At 39.6% G+C, this 11,127-nt stretch overlaps 2 protein-coding genes across 2 annotated transcripts in view; one reads left to right on the plus strand and one right to left on the minus strand.

The window, feature by feature from the left end:
* The window catches only part of CARF (calcium responsive transcription factor), a 93,687-nt gene extending 91,040 nt beyond the window's left edge, over window positions 1-2,647 (minus strand). The window contains exon 1 of the mRNA XM_011950000.1: window positions 2,602-2,647. The gene's annotated coding sequence lies outside the window, so the exon portion shown is untranslated. The remainder of the gene's footprint in view (window positions 1-2,601) is intronic.
* Window positions 2,393-11,127, plus strand: part of WDR12 (WD repeat domain 12) — a 47,977-nt gene continuing 39,242 nt past the window's right edge. Inside the window, exons 1-2 of the mRNA XM_011949920.1 lie at window positions 2,393-3,492; window positions 7,147-7,241. The gene's annotated coding sequence lies outside the window, so the exon portion shown is untranslated. The remainder of the gene's footprint in view (window positions 3,493-7,146; window positions 7,242-11,127) is intronic.

Here is an 11,127-nt window from a genome sequence, read left to right on the forward strand (position 1 = left end):
AAAAAAAAAAAAAAAAGCACTTTTTAATTTTCAGGGAAAAAAAATCTAAGGCTGGTGTTCACAATGTCAATTTTATTTATGGTTTGTTCTCCCTATAAGCTTCCCTGTAATCCATTTCTACCCATTTTTTGCTTTGCACAAACTTCTTTTTACCTCTTTGCTCTTTGAGAGATTTTTTTTTCTTTTTTGAAATCGAGTTTTGCTCTTTTCGCCCAGGCTGGAGTGAAATGGCGCTATCTTTGCTCACTGCAAACTCCACCTCCCGGGTTCAAGCGATTCTCCTGCCTCAGTCTCCCGAGTAGCTCGGATTATAGGCAGCCGCCACCATGCCTGGCTAATTTTTGTATTTTTAGTAGAGACGGGGTTTCACCATGTGGGCCGGGCTGGTCTTGAACTCCTGACCTCAGCTGATCTGCCTGCCTCAGCCTCCCAACGTCCTGGAATTAGGCTGCTCTTTGAGAGCTTTACAAATTTATTTAATCCTTACAATGACTCTGAGGTAGATCTTTTTTGTCTCTGTTTGTAGACAGGAAAACTGGAACTGACAAGAAACTTGCTTAAGATCAGAGTGCATTAGGTTTGGATTCATAACCAAACTGGAAAAAAAGAAAAACACAAAAAACAATTAGGACTCCAAAGCCCTACAGAGTCTTTAGTACCCTACCATACTGTGGCATTATATGGACATAAAACTAAGAGAAATGTATTTTCCAAACTGTGGTTCTCCAGATAACAAGGTGTCTCCATGAAGACCATATAGTAAATATATCTCATAAATAATGATTACCAACCAAAAGCTTGCAATTAATGTTCCAAGTAAAGAAAAAGACTCAAAGTAAAAGCATCAGCTATCCCAGGTACTGCTTGGAGGCAACACCAAACATGACACATAAATCATTGTTGAAAAAAACTGTAAAACATAATGCTGGTTATTTACTTATATTGAATGCTAAAACTAATCTTTCCTTAACTAAAGGTCTCCATCAAATGAAAAATGTATTTTAGTCAAGTCAGGACTTCTGTTTTGCAAACTGAAAGTCTTACACTATTAAGCATATATTCAGGTTATTTTCCTGATCTTAATTTTCAATTCAAATTAAGATCAAACTATATTGACTCTGTCAGGTACTATATATTCTCATTTTGATAAATTTCAAATTAATGATAAAAAATGAATTAACCTGCTGATCAATTATATTTTATATATATTTTAACCAATGATATATTATAAGTACAGATTCAATGGCAAGATTTCATTAAGAAAGCGTTTGAAGCTTCAGGTGCCCACGACTTATTTAATGTGTAAATCCTCACCACTACAATAACCACATAGTTAAACGACCATCACTTCCATTAGCAAGCCCAAGCCTAATAAGTGATCTCCTGGACTTCAGCACAGAGGTTTTCTAATTTTATTCCTCCACTCAATGTGGCTATTCTCCCTTACCCATTCACGCTGGCAAAGCTTCTAGTTAAACTGGAATTGGTAACTATTATGATAATAATTTAACATATACTGAGTGCTTCCCATGCCGCAGTTAATTCTTACACTTGATAAAAGTGTGGCACAGAAAGGTTAATCAAGTAGCAGAGGCAGGATTTGAACCCAGGAATTCTGGTTCCAGGGCCCGCATTCCGAGCTACAAAGGTGAGTAAACTGAAGAGTCCTACTTTTATTGTCATTGCTCTCTAATAAAAATTATTTTTTTCTTCCAATTGTTTAAATCTCTTATCATTCTCTATTCAAATATTAGGAGTTCATTTAACTATTAGGCGTCTACCTTACAGTACATCTTTAAACAACGTAAAAAAGGAAAGCTTTAGTTGTCTTCACCTGCACACATACCGCTCTGCCCACAAATTTTGCAATCCAGTTCTGCCTGATTCTAAACTGCTTGTCTCTTGAAGCGAATGCCTTAAAAAGTGACATTGGGATCAGGATAGTTATCTCCATCCATCCTCCCTCAGAAACACAACTATATTATTCTTGGGAATATTGAGAACAAGACATAGGCCTTTGGGTAACTTCAGGACAAAAAAGGCAAAAAGTCGGGGAGAAGGTGTGGGAGGATGATTTTCCCCTTCTAAACATAAGGTATAAAAGGGCTCAGAAAAAGAACCCTAAAAAGCAAGGTGCGGGTAGGCGTGAGGGACCACACTCCCCCTAAAGGGTCTCGCTCCTTCTCCGCGGCGATGGCGCATCCTTGGGCTCAGCAACCCTCAAGACACCTAACCTCCTCCTTCTCCAGCCTGTCCCTCTGGGGCCTGCGAGCCCTGTCCCAGGCCGGGGGTCGGAAGCCCTGCCATGTAGGACCCCGAAAAGGCTCCCAGGCTTGGCGCGGAGGGCACCGCCAGTGACCGGCTACGGCTGGGGGCGGGGGCCGGCAGTTGCTCGGAGCTTCAGCGGGTCAGGAGGTGACGGGAGGAGGAGGAGGCAGGAGGAAGAAAGGGGGGGTTGGGAGGTAGCGTCTGGTAGGTCTGCGCAGACAGCGCTGCCAAACCTCTGACTCCTCCAGTCCTGCCGCCGCCGATAGCCCCACAAGGCGAGATGGGAAGTCCGCCGGAGCAAAGGGGAGAAAATTCAAAACGAGTCTACTCAACCTCGTCTTGGCTCCGAGGCCCCGCCATGGAGACCAGCATAATGCGCAGGCGCACCCCACCGGGAACGCGCAGCGCAGTCCCACGAGAGTAAGACCACTGTCGGCCACCGTCGACCGTTTCCTCTCCCATTGGTTCTTTTTTTCGTATTTCCGCCTCTTTCCTCTCTCTAAAACCCGCAGTTAGAGGCGAGACTTAGGAAAAACGTCTGCCGAGTGAAACTCTGGTTGACAATATGTATGAGGAAAAAAAAAAAAACTGGCAAAGCGTTAGTCAAGAAAAACTGAAGACAGAGGAAATTTGATATCTGGCTGGAATCTGGAGGATTTAATGCAAATAAGATATTTTGAGGGCAGCGTGGCAGTAAAAGACTACAATTCCCAGTGGTCACAGCGTTTGAGAAGCTATGCTTTCTGAGACTTGTAGTAACTAGGAGCTGTGTTTGAACTACTCAGGCTCAGGACAGCCTCTTGAAAAAAAATTTTTTATTAATAAAGCGGATTTCAGTGAGATATTTTTCCTAATCGATAACAGGCCCACATGTATGGGAAGAATTCTAACAATGATTAAAGGGACATGCTACCTTTAAGAATATGCTTTTCTAATCGATGACTCCTAAATCTAGGAGTAGGTAGTCGATGTTTGTGGTCTGGCCGTTTGTAGAAGGGCAGCCTCGTGCTTTCTACGGAGGAGACCGGAGGAGAGAAAGCAGAGTCCAGGCTTAGACTGCAGCTCCTCGCTTACTTATGCAGTCTAGTTTTGAGCTGCCTCTTTGTAGTCCTACAAGACAGGAGCTCCCTGTTGTGGATCTGCTAACCGACGTTTCCGTGGACAAGTCGTGTGTGTACTCGCCATGGCTCAGCTCCAAACACGTTTCTACACTGATAACAAGAAGTAAGTAAGCGTTCCACCCTTCGCTCCCTTCCCCAGTTCCTTTCCGACCACCCCTTTGGTATGACCTTGCGGATCCCTGGTTGTTTCTGCTGTCATCCCCACCCTTTTTTCTGAGATTACCTCCTTTCTAACGGGCTTCGCAGATTCTATATAATTTGAATTGTGAGTGTGGAGGAGACTGAAGGGCTTCAGGTTTGCTTTCTCAATGAAACATTTTATATGTGTAATTTAAAATGAACAGTGGGCCTTGTCGTTATAGGGTGTCTGCTAGTGGTAGTTCACAGTTTTTGAAAACACGTCTTTTTTTTTTTTTTAAGTAGGTGATAGAAGATGCTTTTCTAAACCAGGTTAGAAAGTGGAGCTCTGACCATGGGGTTATGGTAGAGTTGGTTTTTGATAAGTATGAAGTCGATTTAGTTACTGATTTATTTTTATATATACATGTATATACTATAAATATATACTTTATCATGTATTTATGTATAAGTCGCATTAATATATAAACGTAAACATTTACCATTTTTATATATCTATATAGGTATATAAACATTTTAACCAGTGGTTTCAAGGTCTATTAGCACTCATTCGAAAACTAATTATATGCTGCCTTGTGGTATATTTTGCATTGTTAGTTTTCTTTGTGTTTGCCTGGTCTCTTCCAACTATATTGGAAGTCTCTTGAGGGCAGGGACTATATATTAAGCTTCTTAGATTGGCTGAGTCAACAAAAAATGTCACATTTTTCAGTGAAAATGATAATACATATTTGTTGTGTTAATAAGCTAAAGTTAGCCATAAACTAGGAGACTCCCACCTGAGTTATACCTGTGGTTTTGTTTGTAGCTTTATGAGGGGAGCTAGTAAATAATCTTCTCTCCTCTTGTATTGTTGCTGAAAGTATACGTAAATCGTATCATCAATGCACCTGAATAGATGTACTTATATACAGAGCCTTAATACTTCTCTAGGAATGTGGTGATGCATTAACATAACCACTGTGTATTTTAATTGAAAGTAGGTTTTTTTGTTTTTCTTAAAATAACATTTTTTGAAATATTTGGGGCTTTGTTTGTTTTGGTTTTTTTGGAGACAGAGTCTCTGTTGCCCAGGCTGGACTGCAGTGGAGGGATCTTGGCTCACTGCAACCTCCATCTCCCGGGCTCAAACAGTCTTCCCACCTCAGCCTCCCGAGTAGCTGGAATTACAGGCATGTACCACCAAGCCTGGCTAATTTTTGTGTTTTTAGTAGAGCCAGGAATTTGCATTGATGGCCATGCTGGTCTCGAACTCCTGGCCTCAAGCGATCCGCCCACCTCGGTCTCCCAAACACCTGGAATTACAGGCATGACCCACTGCGTCCAGCCTTGAGATAATTGTTGATTGACATGAAGTTGTAAGAGATAATAGGCCACAGTGCTTTAACCCCTGAAATGAATGGATACATGTCATATGTATGTTTGAATTTAGGCCCTCCAAAAGGTTAAAAAACGTAGAAATTAAAATTCTTTGCAGGGCGCTGTGGCTCATGTCTGTAATCCCAGCAGTTTGGGAGGCCGAGGAAGGCAAATTGCTTATCTCAGAAGTTTGAGACTAGCCTAAGCAACATGGTGAATCAGGAGTTTGAGACCAGCCTGAGCAACATGGTGAAACCCTGTCTCTACCAAAACTACAAAAACTTAGCCAGGCATGGTGGTGCCTACCTGTGGTCTCAGCTACTTAAGAGGCTGAGGTGGGAGGATCGCTTGAGCCTAAGAGGCAGAGGTTGCAGTGAGCCAGGATCAGTTCAACTGTACTCCAGCCTGGCGAACATAGTGAGACTCTGTCTCAAAAAAATAAATAAATAAATAAAATTCTTGCTTTTTCTTTTTGCTTAATATTTTGGTCAGTAAAATGGTGTGGTGGGGGGCTAATTGTCACACACACAAGAATATACATATATGTGAATTATATACATAAATGTATAGCTATAGCCTTATTGCTTAAAGTGTGTTTTGAGGATCATCAGCACCATATTTGCAGAGTTGTGCAACCATCGCCACAGTCAATTTTAGAACATTTTTCATCATCCTTGAGCTGTTTATTAAATAATACCCCCAACTCTAGGCAACCACTGATCTGCTTTCTAGCTCTGTAACTTTATCTCTTCTGGACATTTTGTATAAATGGAATTATATAGTGATCTTTTGTGACGGGCTTCTTTCACTTACTATGATTTTTAAAAAATGGTGTAACTATGTCATAGTATATGTTGGCACTTCATTCCTTTTTATGGCCAAATAATAGGCCATTAAATGGATGTACCATGTTTTTCCATTCATCAGCTGGTGGGCATTTAGGTTGTTTATACCTTTTATCTATTATGAATAGTTGTTATGTGAACACCCATGTACAGGTTTTCGTGTGGATGTATGTTTTCATTTCTCTTGCATATATCCTTAGAAGTGGAGTTTTTGGGTCAGATGTAATTCCATGTTTGACTTTTTGAGGAACTGCCAGACTGTTTTTCAAACCAACTGCACCATTTTACATTACTGCCAGCAATAATCAGGGTTCCAGTTGCTCCCTATTTTCACTGACACTTGTTATTAGCTGTCTTTTTAATTATAGCACCCTAGTGGATGTGAAATTATATTTCCTTGTGTTTGATTGGCATTTCCCAGATGACTAGTGATGAGCGTTTTCATGTCCCTATTTGGCCATTTAAAAAATTGTGTTGTCTTTTTATTATTGAGTTGTAAGTGTGCTTAATATAGTTTAGATACAAGTTCCTTATCAGACACATGATTTGCTAATATTTTCTCACAGTCTGTCTTATAAGAGTCTCCTAATCTGCCTCCTGTCATGCGTTCCTCTATTTCAGTGTCCACTGTGCAGCCAGAAAGATCTAACTAAATAAAATCTGATATTTCTAATTTGCACTGCTATGATAGTTCTTCATTGCCCGCAAAAAAGAAGTGAAAATGATTTCACATGATATTTGAAGCACTCCATGTGTATCTCTTTAGCCTTTGGTCACTTTAGAGCAAAATCAGACTTTCTGGAAATGGCTGGTTGGGCAGTTTAACAACTCCTAGCTATTGTTTTGATGTTCTCCCTGCTTTCCTGCACACTGCTTCTTCCAGCCTACCCTTCCCTCACCTGGCAAAAACTCACTTCTCTTTTGAGACAGGGTCTTTCTGTGTCACCCAGGCTGGAGTGCAGTGCAGTGGTGTGATCTCAGCTCACCACAACCTCCACCTCCTGGGCTCAGGCAGTCCTCCCATCTCAGCCTCCCAAGTAGCTGGGACTACAGGCACATGACACCACGCCTGGCTAATCACTTTTCTAAATGTAGCTTAACAGTTATCTTTTTTGTGCATCCCTTCAGGGCCTGCTCCCCTGCCCTCCTTTTCTCTGGTTAAAATGACCTGTGATGTCTTTGTTCTGTTTATACATGTCACCTAATGACATTGTTCTTATATGACTTCATTATATTTGATTACCAGACTTCAACCTCTTCTTAGAACAGAGATCATGTTTTAATTCATTTTTGTTTACAACATGTAGCAAAATGTCTGGAATTTATTTACCCAATAAATGTATGTTGAATTCGTAAAAGCATGTTTGTTCAAATATCTGTAGACTTTATCTTGACATATCATTTCCTTTTTATAGATATGCTGTAGATGATGTTCCCTTCTCAATCCCTGCTGCCTCTGAAATTGCTGACCTTAGTAACATCATCAATAAACTACTAAAGGACAGAAATGGTGGGTATATATGCTTAGGAGAGGACGCAATGCCATTGATTACTCTAAAATGCATTACGTTTTTAGTTCCTTTTTTGGCCTATGATACTGTATGAATTTTGTAATGGTAAAATTTGTAAGTTATAAAGTACAGGTTCTTCTGCTGGATAATACTGTAAATACTGCTTTGAAAGAAAAGTTTTCAGAAAAAAATGTTTCTGTTTAACCTGTTTTTAAGGCAATGTGGATATATGGTGGTTGTAGTTAAGGAATAAAGATTTTGGTATAAAGTTGTAATATAGAGGTAATCAAGACTTTGATTATTCTACAGAGGACTGAGTTATGTAGGCATAAAGCAAGCGTTTTAGTGCTTAGGCCCCACCTGCTAGTGAAGCACAAAGCAAAATGACAATATCAGTATTTGAGTGTTTAGTGTAATATCAAAATGCCAGTATGAATACCAGTATTTTATTTTTTGTGTCCAGAATTCATTTAAAAAAAGGTATAACAAAACACGCAAGAATATAAAACATTTAAAAGATACAAATATTAAATATATACTGTGGTACTAATATATTTGCCCATTAAGTTAATATGAACAATGTATGTAAAAATATAAATGAAATCAGATTGGCTATGAGTTAATAATTGTTGAATTTTGTAATCCCAGCACTTTGGGAGGCTGAGGCGGGTAGGTCACAGGGTCAGGAGTTTGAGATCAGCCTGACCAACATGGTGAAACCCCGTCTCAACCTAAAAATACAAAAATCATCTGGGCATGGTGGCACATGCCTGTAATCCCAGCTACTCGAGAGGCTGAGGCAGGAGAATTGCTTGAACCCGGGAGTCAGAGGTTGCAGTGAGCCAAGATCGTGCCATTGCACTCCAGCCTGGGTGACAGAGGGAATCTCAAAAAAAAAAAAAAGAAAGAAAAAATTGTTAAAGTTTGTATTATTTTCTGTATCTCATTGTCGTTTTGATTGATATTTCTGAATTTTTCCATAGGTATTAAATTTTCTATAATATTTTTTAAAAAGTAAAGAAATATTGCGTAAAATAGAGAAAATTTAAACATGAAACATTAAGCAATTCTCCTGCCTCAGCCTCCAGAGTAGCTGAGATTACAGGTGCCCGCTACCACGCCTGGCTAATTTTTTGTATTTTTAGTAGAAGTGGGGTTTTACCATGTTGGCAAGGCTGGTCTCGAACTCCTGACCTCAGATGATCCACCCTCCTGGGCCTCCCAAAGTGCTGGGATTACATGTGTGAGCCACCATGCTAGCCAGAGGCAAGTGTATTTTTATGCAGACGTTTCCAATGCTGCAGAGCTCTTCTGACTCTACCCTAGTTGGAGGAATGGGGAGGTAAGAGTTATACGCTAATGTGTAGTATTTTCCCCATCTTCGTCTTCAAATAATCACATAAGTTTTTTGTGAAATTTGAGATGATGTTTTCAAGCAACTTTATTGGCTTGGGGTGGGGGAGGAGGGGACAGGGTCTGCAATATTTTTATTGCTAGCAAGTTACCATTCAGTATTCAATATTCAAGTATATTTACATAGCATTTCCTGTTGATTCTTGTCTTTATTTTCATCATGAATATATAGAGATTCCGATGCATAGTTACCTTTATAAATTTCAAAACTGTTATGTAGTCCATGTCCATTTATTGAAAAAGTCTTTGAACTAAAATAAGAAATATTCTTTTTAATTTTTGTAGGTACATGGTAGGTGTATCTATTTATGGGGTACATTACATATTTTGATACAGGCATATAAGGTGTAATAATCACGTCAGGGTAAATGAGGTATCCATTACCTCAAGCATTTATCCTTTGTGTTACAAACAATCCAGTTATACTCTTTGTTATTTTTAAATGTATAATTAAATTATTGACTATGGTCACCCAGTTGTGCTGTCAAATACTAGATCTTATTTATTCTTTTCAATTTTTTGTACCCATTAACCATCCATTCCCACTTGCCTCTCATTTCCCCCACTACCGTTCTCAGCGTCTGGTAACTATCCTTCTACTCTGTATCTCCATGAGTTCAATTGTTTTAATTTTTAGCTCCCACAAATAAGTGAGAATATGCAAAGTTTGTTTTCTGTGCCTGGCCTATATCACTGAACATAATGACCTCCAGTTCTACCCATGTTGCTGCAAATGACAGGATTTCATTCTTTTTTATGGCTGAATAGTACTCCATTATGTAGAAGTACTAATATCCTGATTTCTTTACCTTTGAGTATATACCTAGCAGTGCTATTGCTGGATCATATGGTAGCTCTATTTTTAGTTTTTTCAAGAATCTCCAAACTGTTCTCCATAGTGGTTGTACTAATTTTTAGTACAACCACTATTTTTAGTACCCCACGAAGGTTTATGAGGGGTCCCTTTTCTCCATATCCTCACCAGCATTTGTTATTGCCTGACTTTTAGATAAAAGCCATTTTGGCCAGGCACGGTGGCTCACACCTGTAATCCCAGCACTTTGGGAGGCTGAGGTGAGTGGATCACAAAGTCATGAATTCAAGACCAGCCTGGCCAACATGGTGAAACCCCATCTCTACTAAAAATTCAAAAATTAGCTGGGTGTGGTGGCAGGTGCCTGTAATCCCAGCTACTCGGGAGGCTGAGGCAGGAGAATTGCTTGAACCCGGGAGGCAGAGGTGCAGTGAACCGAGCTCATGCCACTGCACTCCAGCCTGGGTGACAGAGCAGGACTCTATCTTGTGGGGGGAGGGGGGAAGCCATTTTAACTGGGGTGAAATGATATCTCATTGTAGTTTTGATTTATATTTCACAGATGATCAATGATGGTGAGCACCTTTTCATATGCCTGTTTGCCATTTGAATGTTTTCTTTTGAGAAATGTATGTTCAAACCTTTTGCCCAACTTTTAATCAGATTATTACAGTTTTTCCTACAGAGTTTTTTGAGCTCCTTATGTATTCTGGTTACTAATTCCTTGTCAGATGGGTAGTTGGCAAATAATTACTCCCATTCTGTGGGTTGTCTCTTCACTTTGTTAATTGTTTCCTTTGCTGTGCTTTTTAACCTGAGGGGGATCCCATTTGTCCTTTTCTGCTTTGATTGCCTGTGCTTGTGTGGTATTACTCAAGAAATTTTTGCCCACACCACTGTCCTGGGGAGTTTCCCCAATGTTTTATTGTATTAGTTTCATAGTTTGAGGTCTTAGAAATATTTAAGTCTTTAATACCTTTTATTCTGATTTTTGTATATGGCAAGAGATAGGGGTCTAGTTTCATTTTTTTTGCATATGGATACCTAGTTTTCCCAGCACCGTTATTGAAGAGACTGTTCCCCAGTGTAGGTTTGAATTCACTGTAGATGTGTGGATTTGTTTTGGCTTCTGTATTCTGTTCCATTGGTGTATGTGTCTGTTTTTATGCCAGTACCATGCTGTTTTGGTTACTATAGGTCTGTAGTATAATTTGAAGTCAGGTAATGTGATTCCTCCAGGTGTGTTCTTTTTGCTTAAGATAGCTTTGGCTATTCTGGGTCCTTTGTGGTTCCATGTAAATTTTAGGATTTTTTTTTTTTTTTCTGTGAAGTATGTCATTGGTATTTTGATAAGGATTGCATTGAATCTGTAGGTTGCTTTGGGTACTATGGACATCTTAACAATGTTAATTCTTCCAATCCACCATCCTGGAATATCTTTCCATTTTTTTGTGTCCTCTTCAATTTCTTTTTTTCTTTTTCTTTTCTTTTCTTTTTCTTTTTTTTTTTTTTTTTTTTGAGACGGAGTTTCACTCTTGTTGCCTAGGTTGGAGTGTAATCACATAATCTCAGCTCACTGCAACCTCCACCTCCCGGGTTCAAGTGATTCTCCTGCCTCAGCCTCCTGAGTAGCTGGGATTACAGGTGCCTGCCACCAC

This window comes from Colobus angolensis, unplaced genomic scaffold (assembly GCF_000951035.1).
Source record: "Colobus angolensis palliatus isolate OR3802 unplaced genomic scaffold, Cang.pa_1.0 Scaffold30, whole genome shotgun sequence".
Taxonomy (NCBI): domain Eukaryota; kingdom Metazoa; phylum Chordata; class Mammalia; order Primates; family Cercopithecidae; genus Colobus; species Colobus angolensis.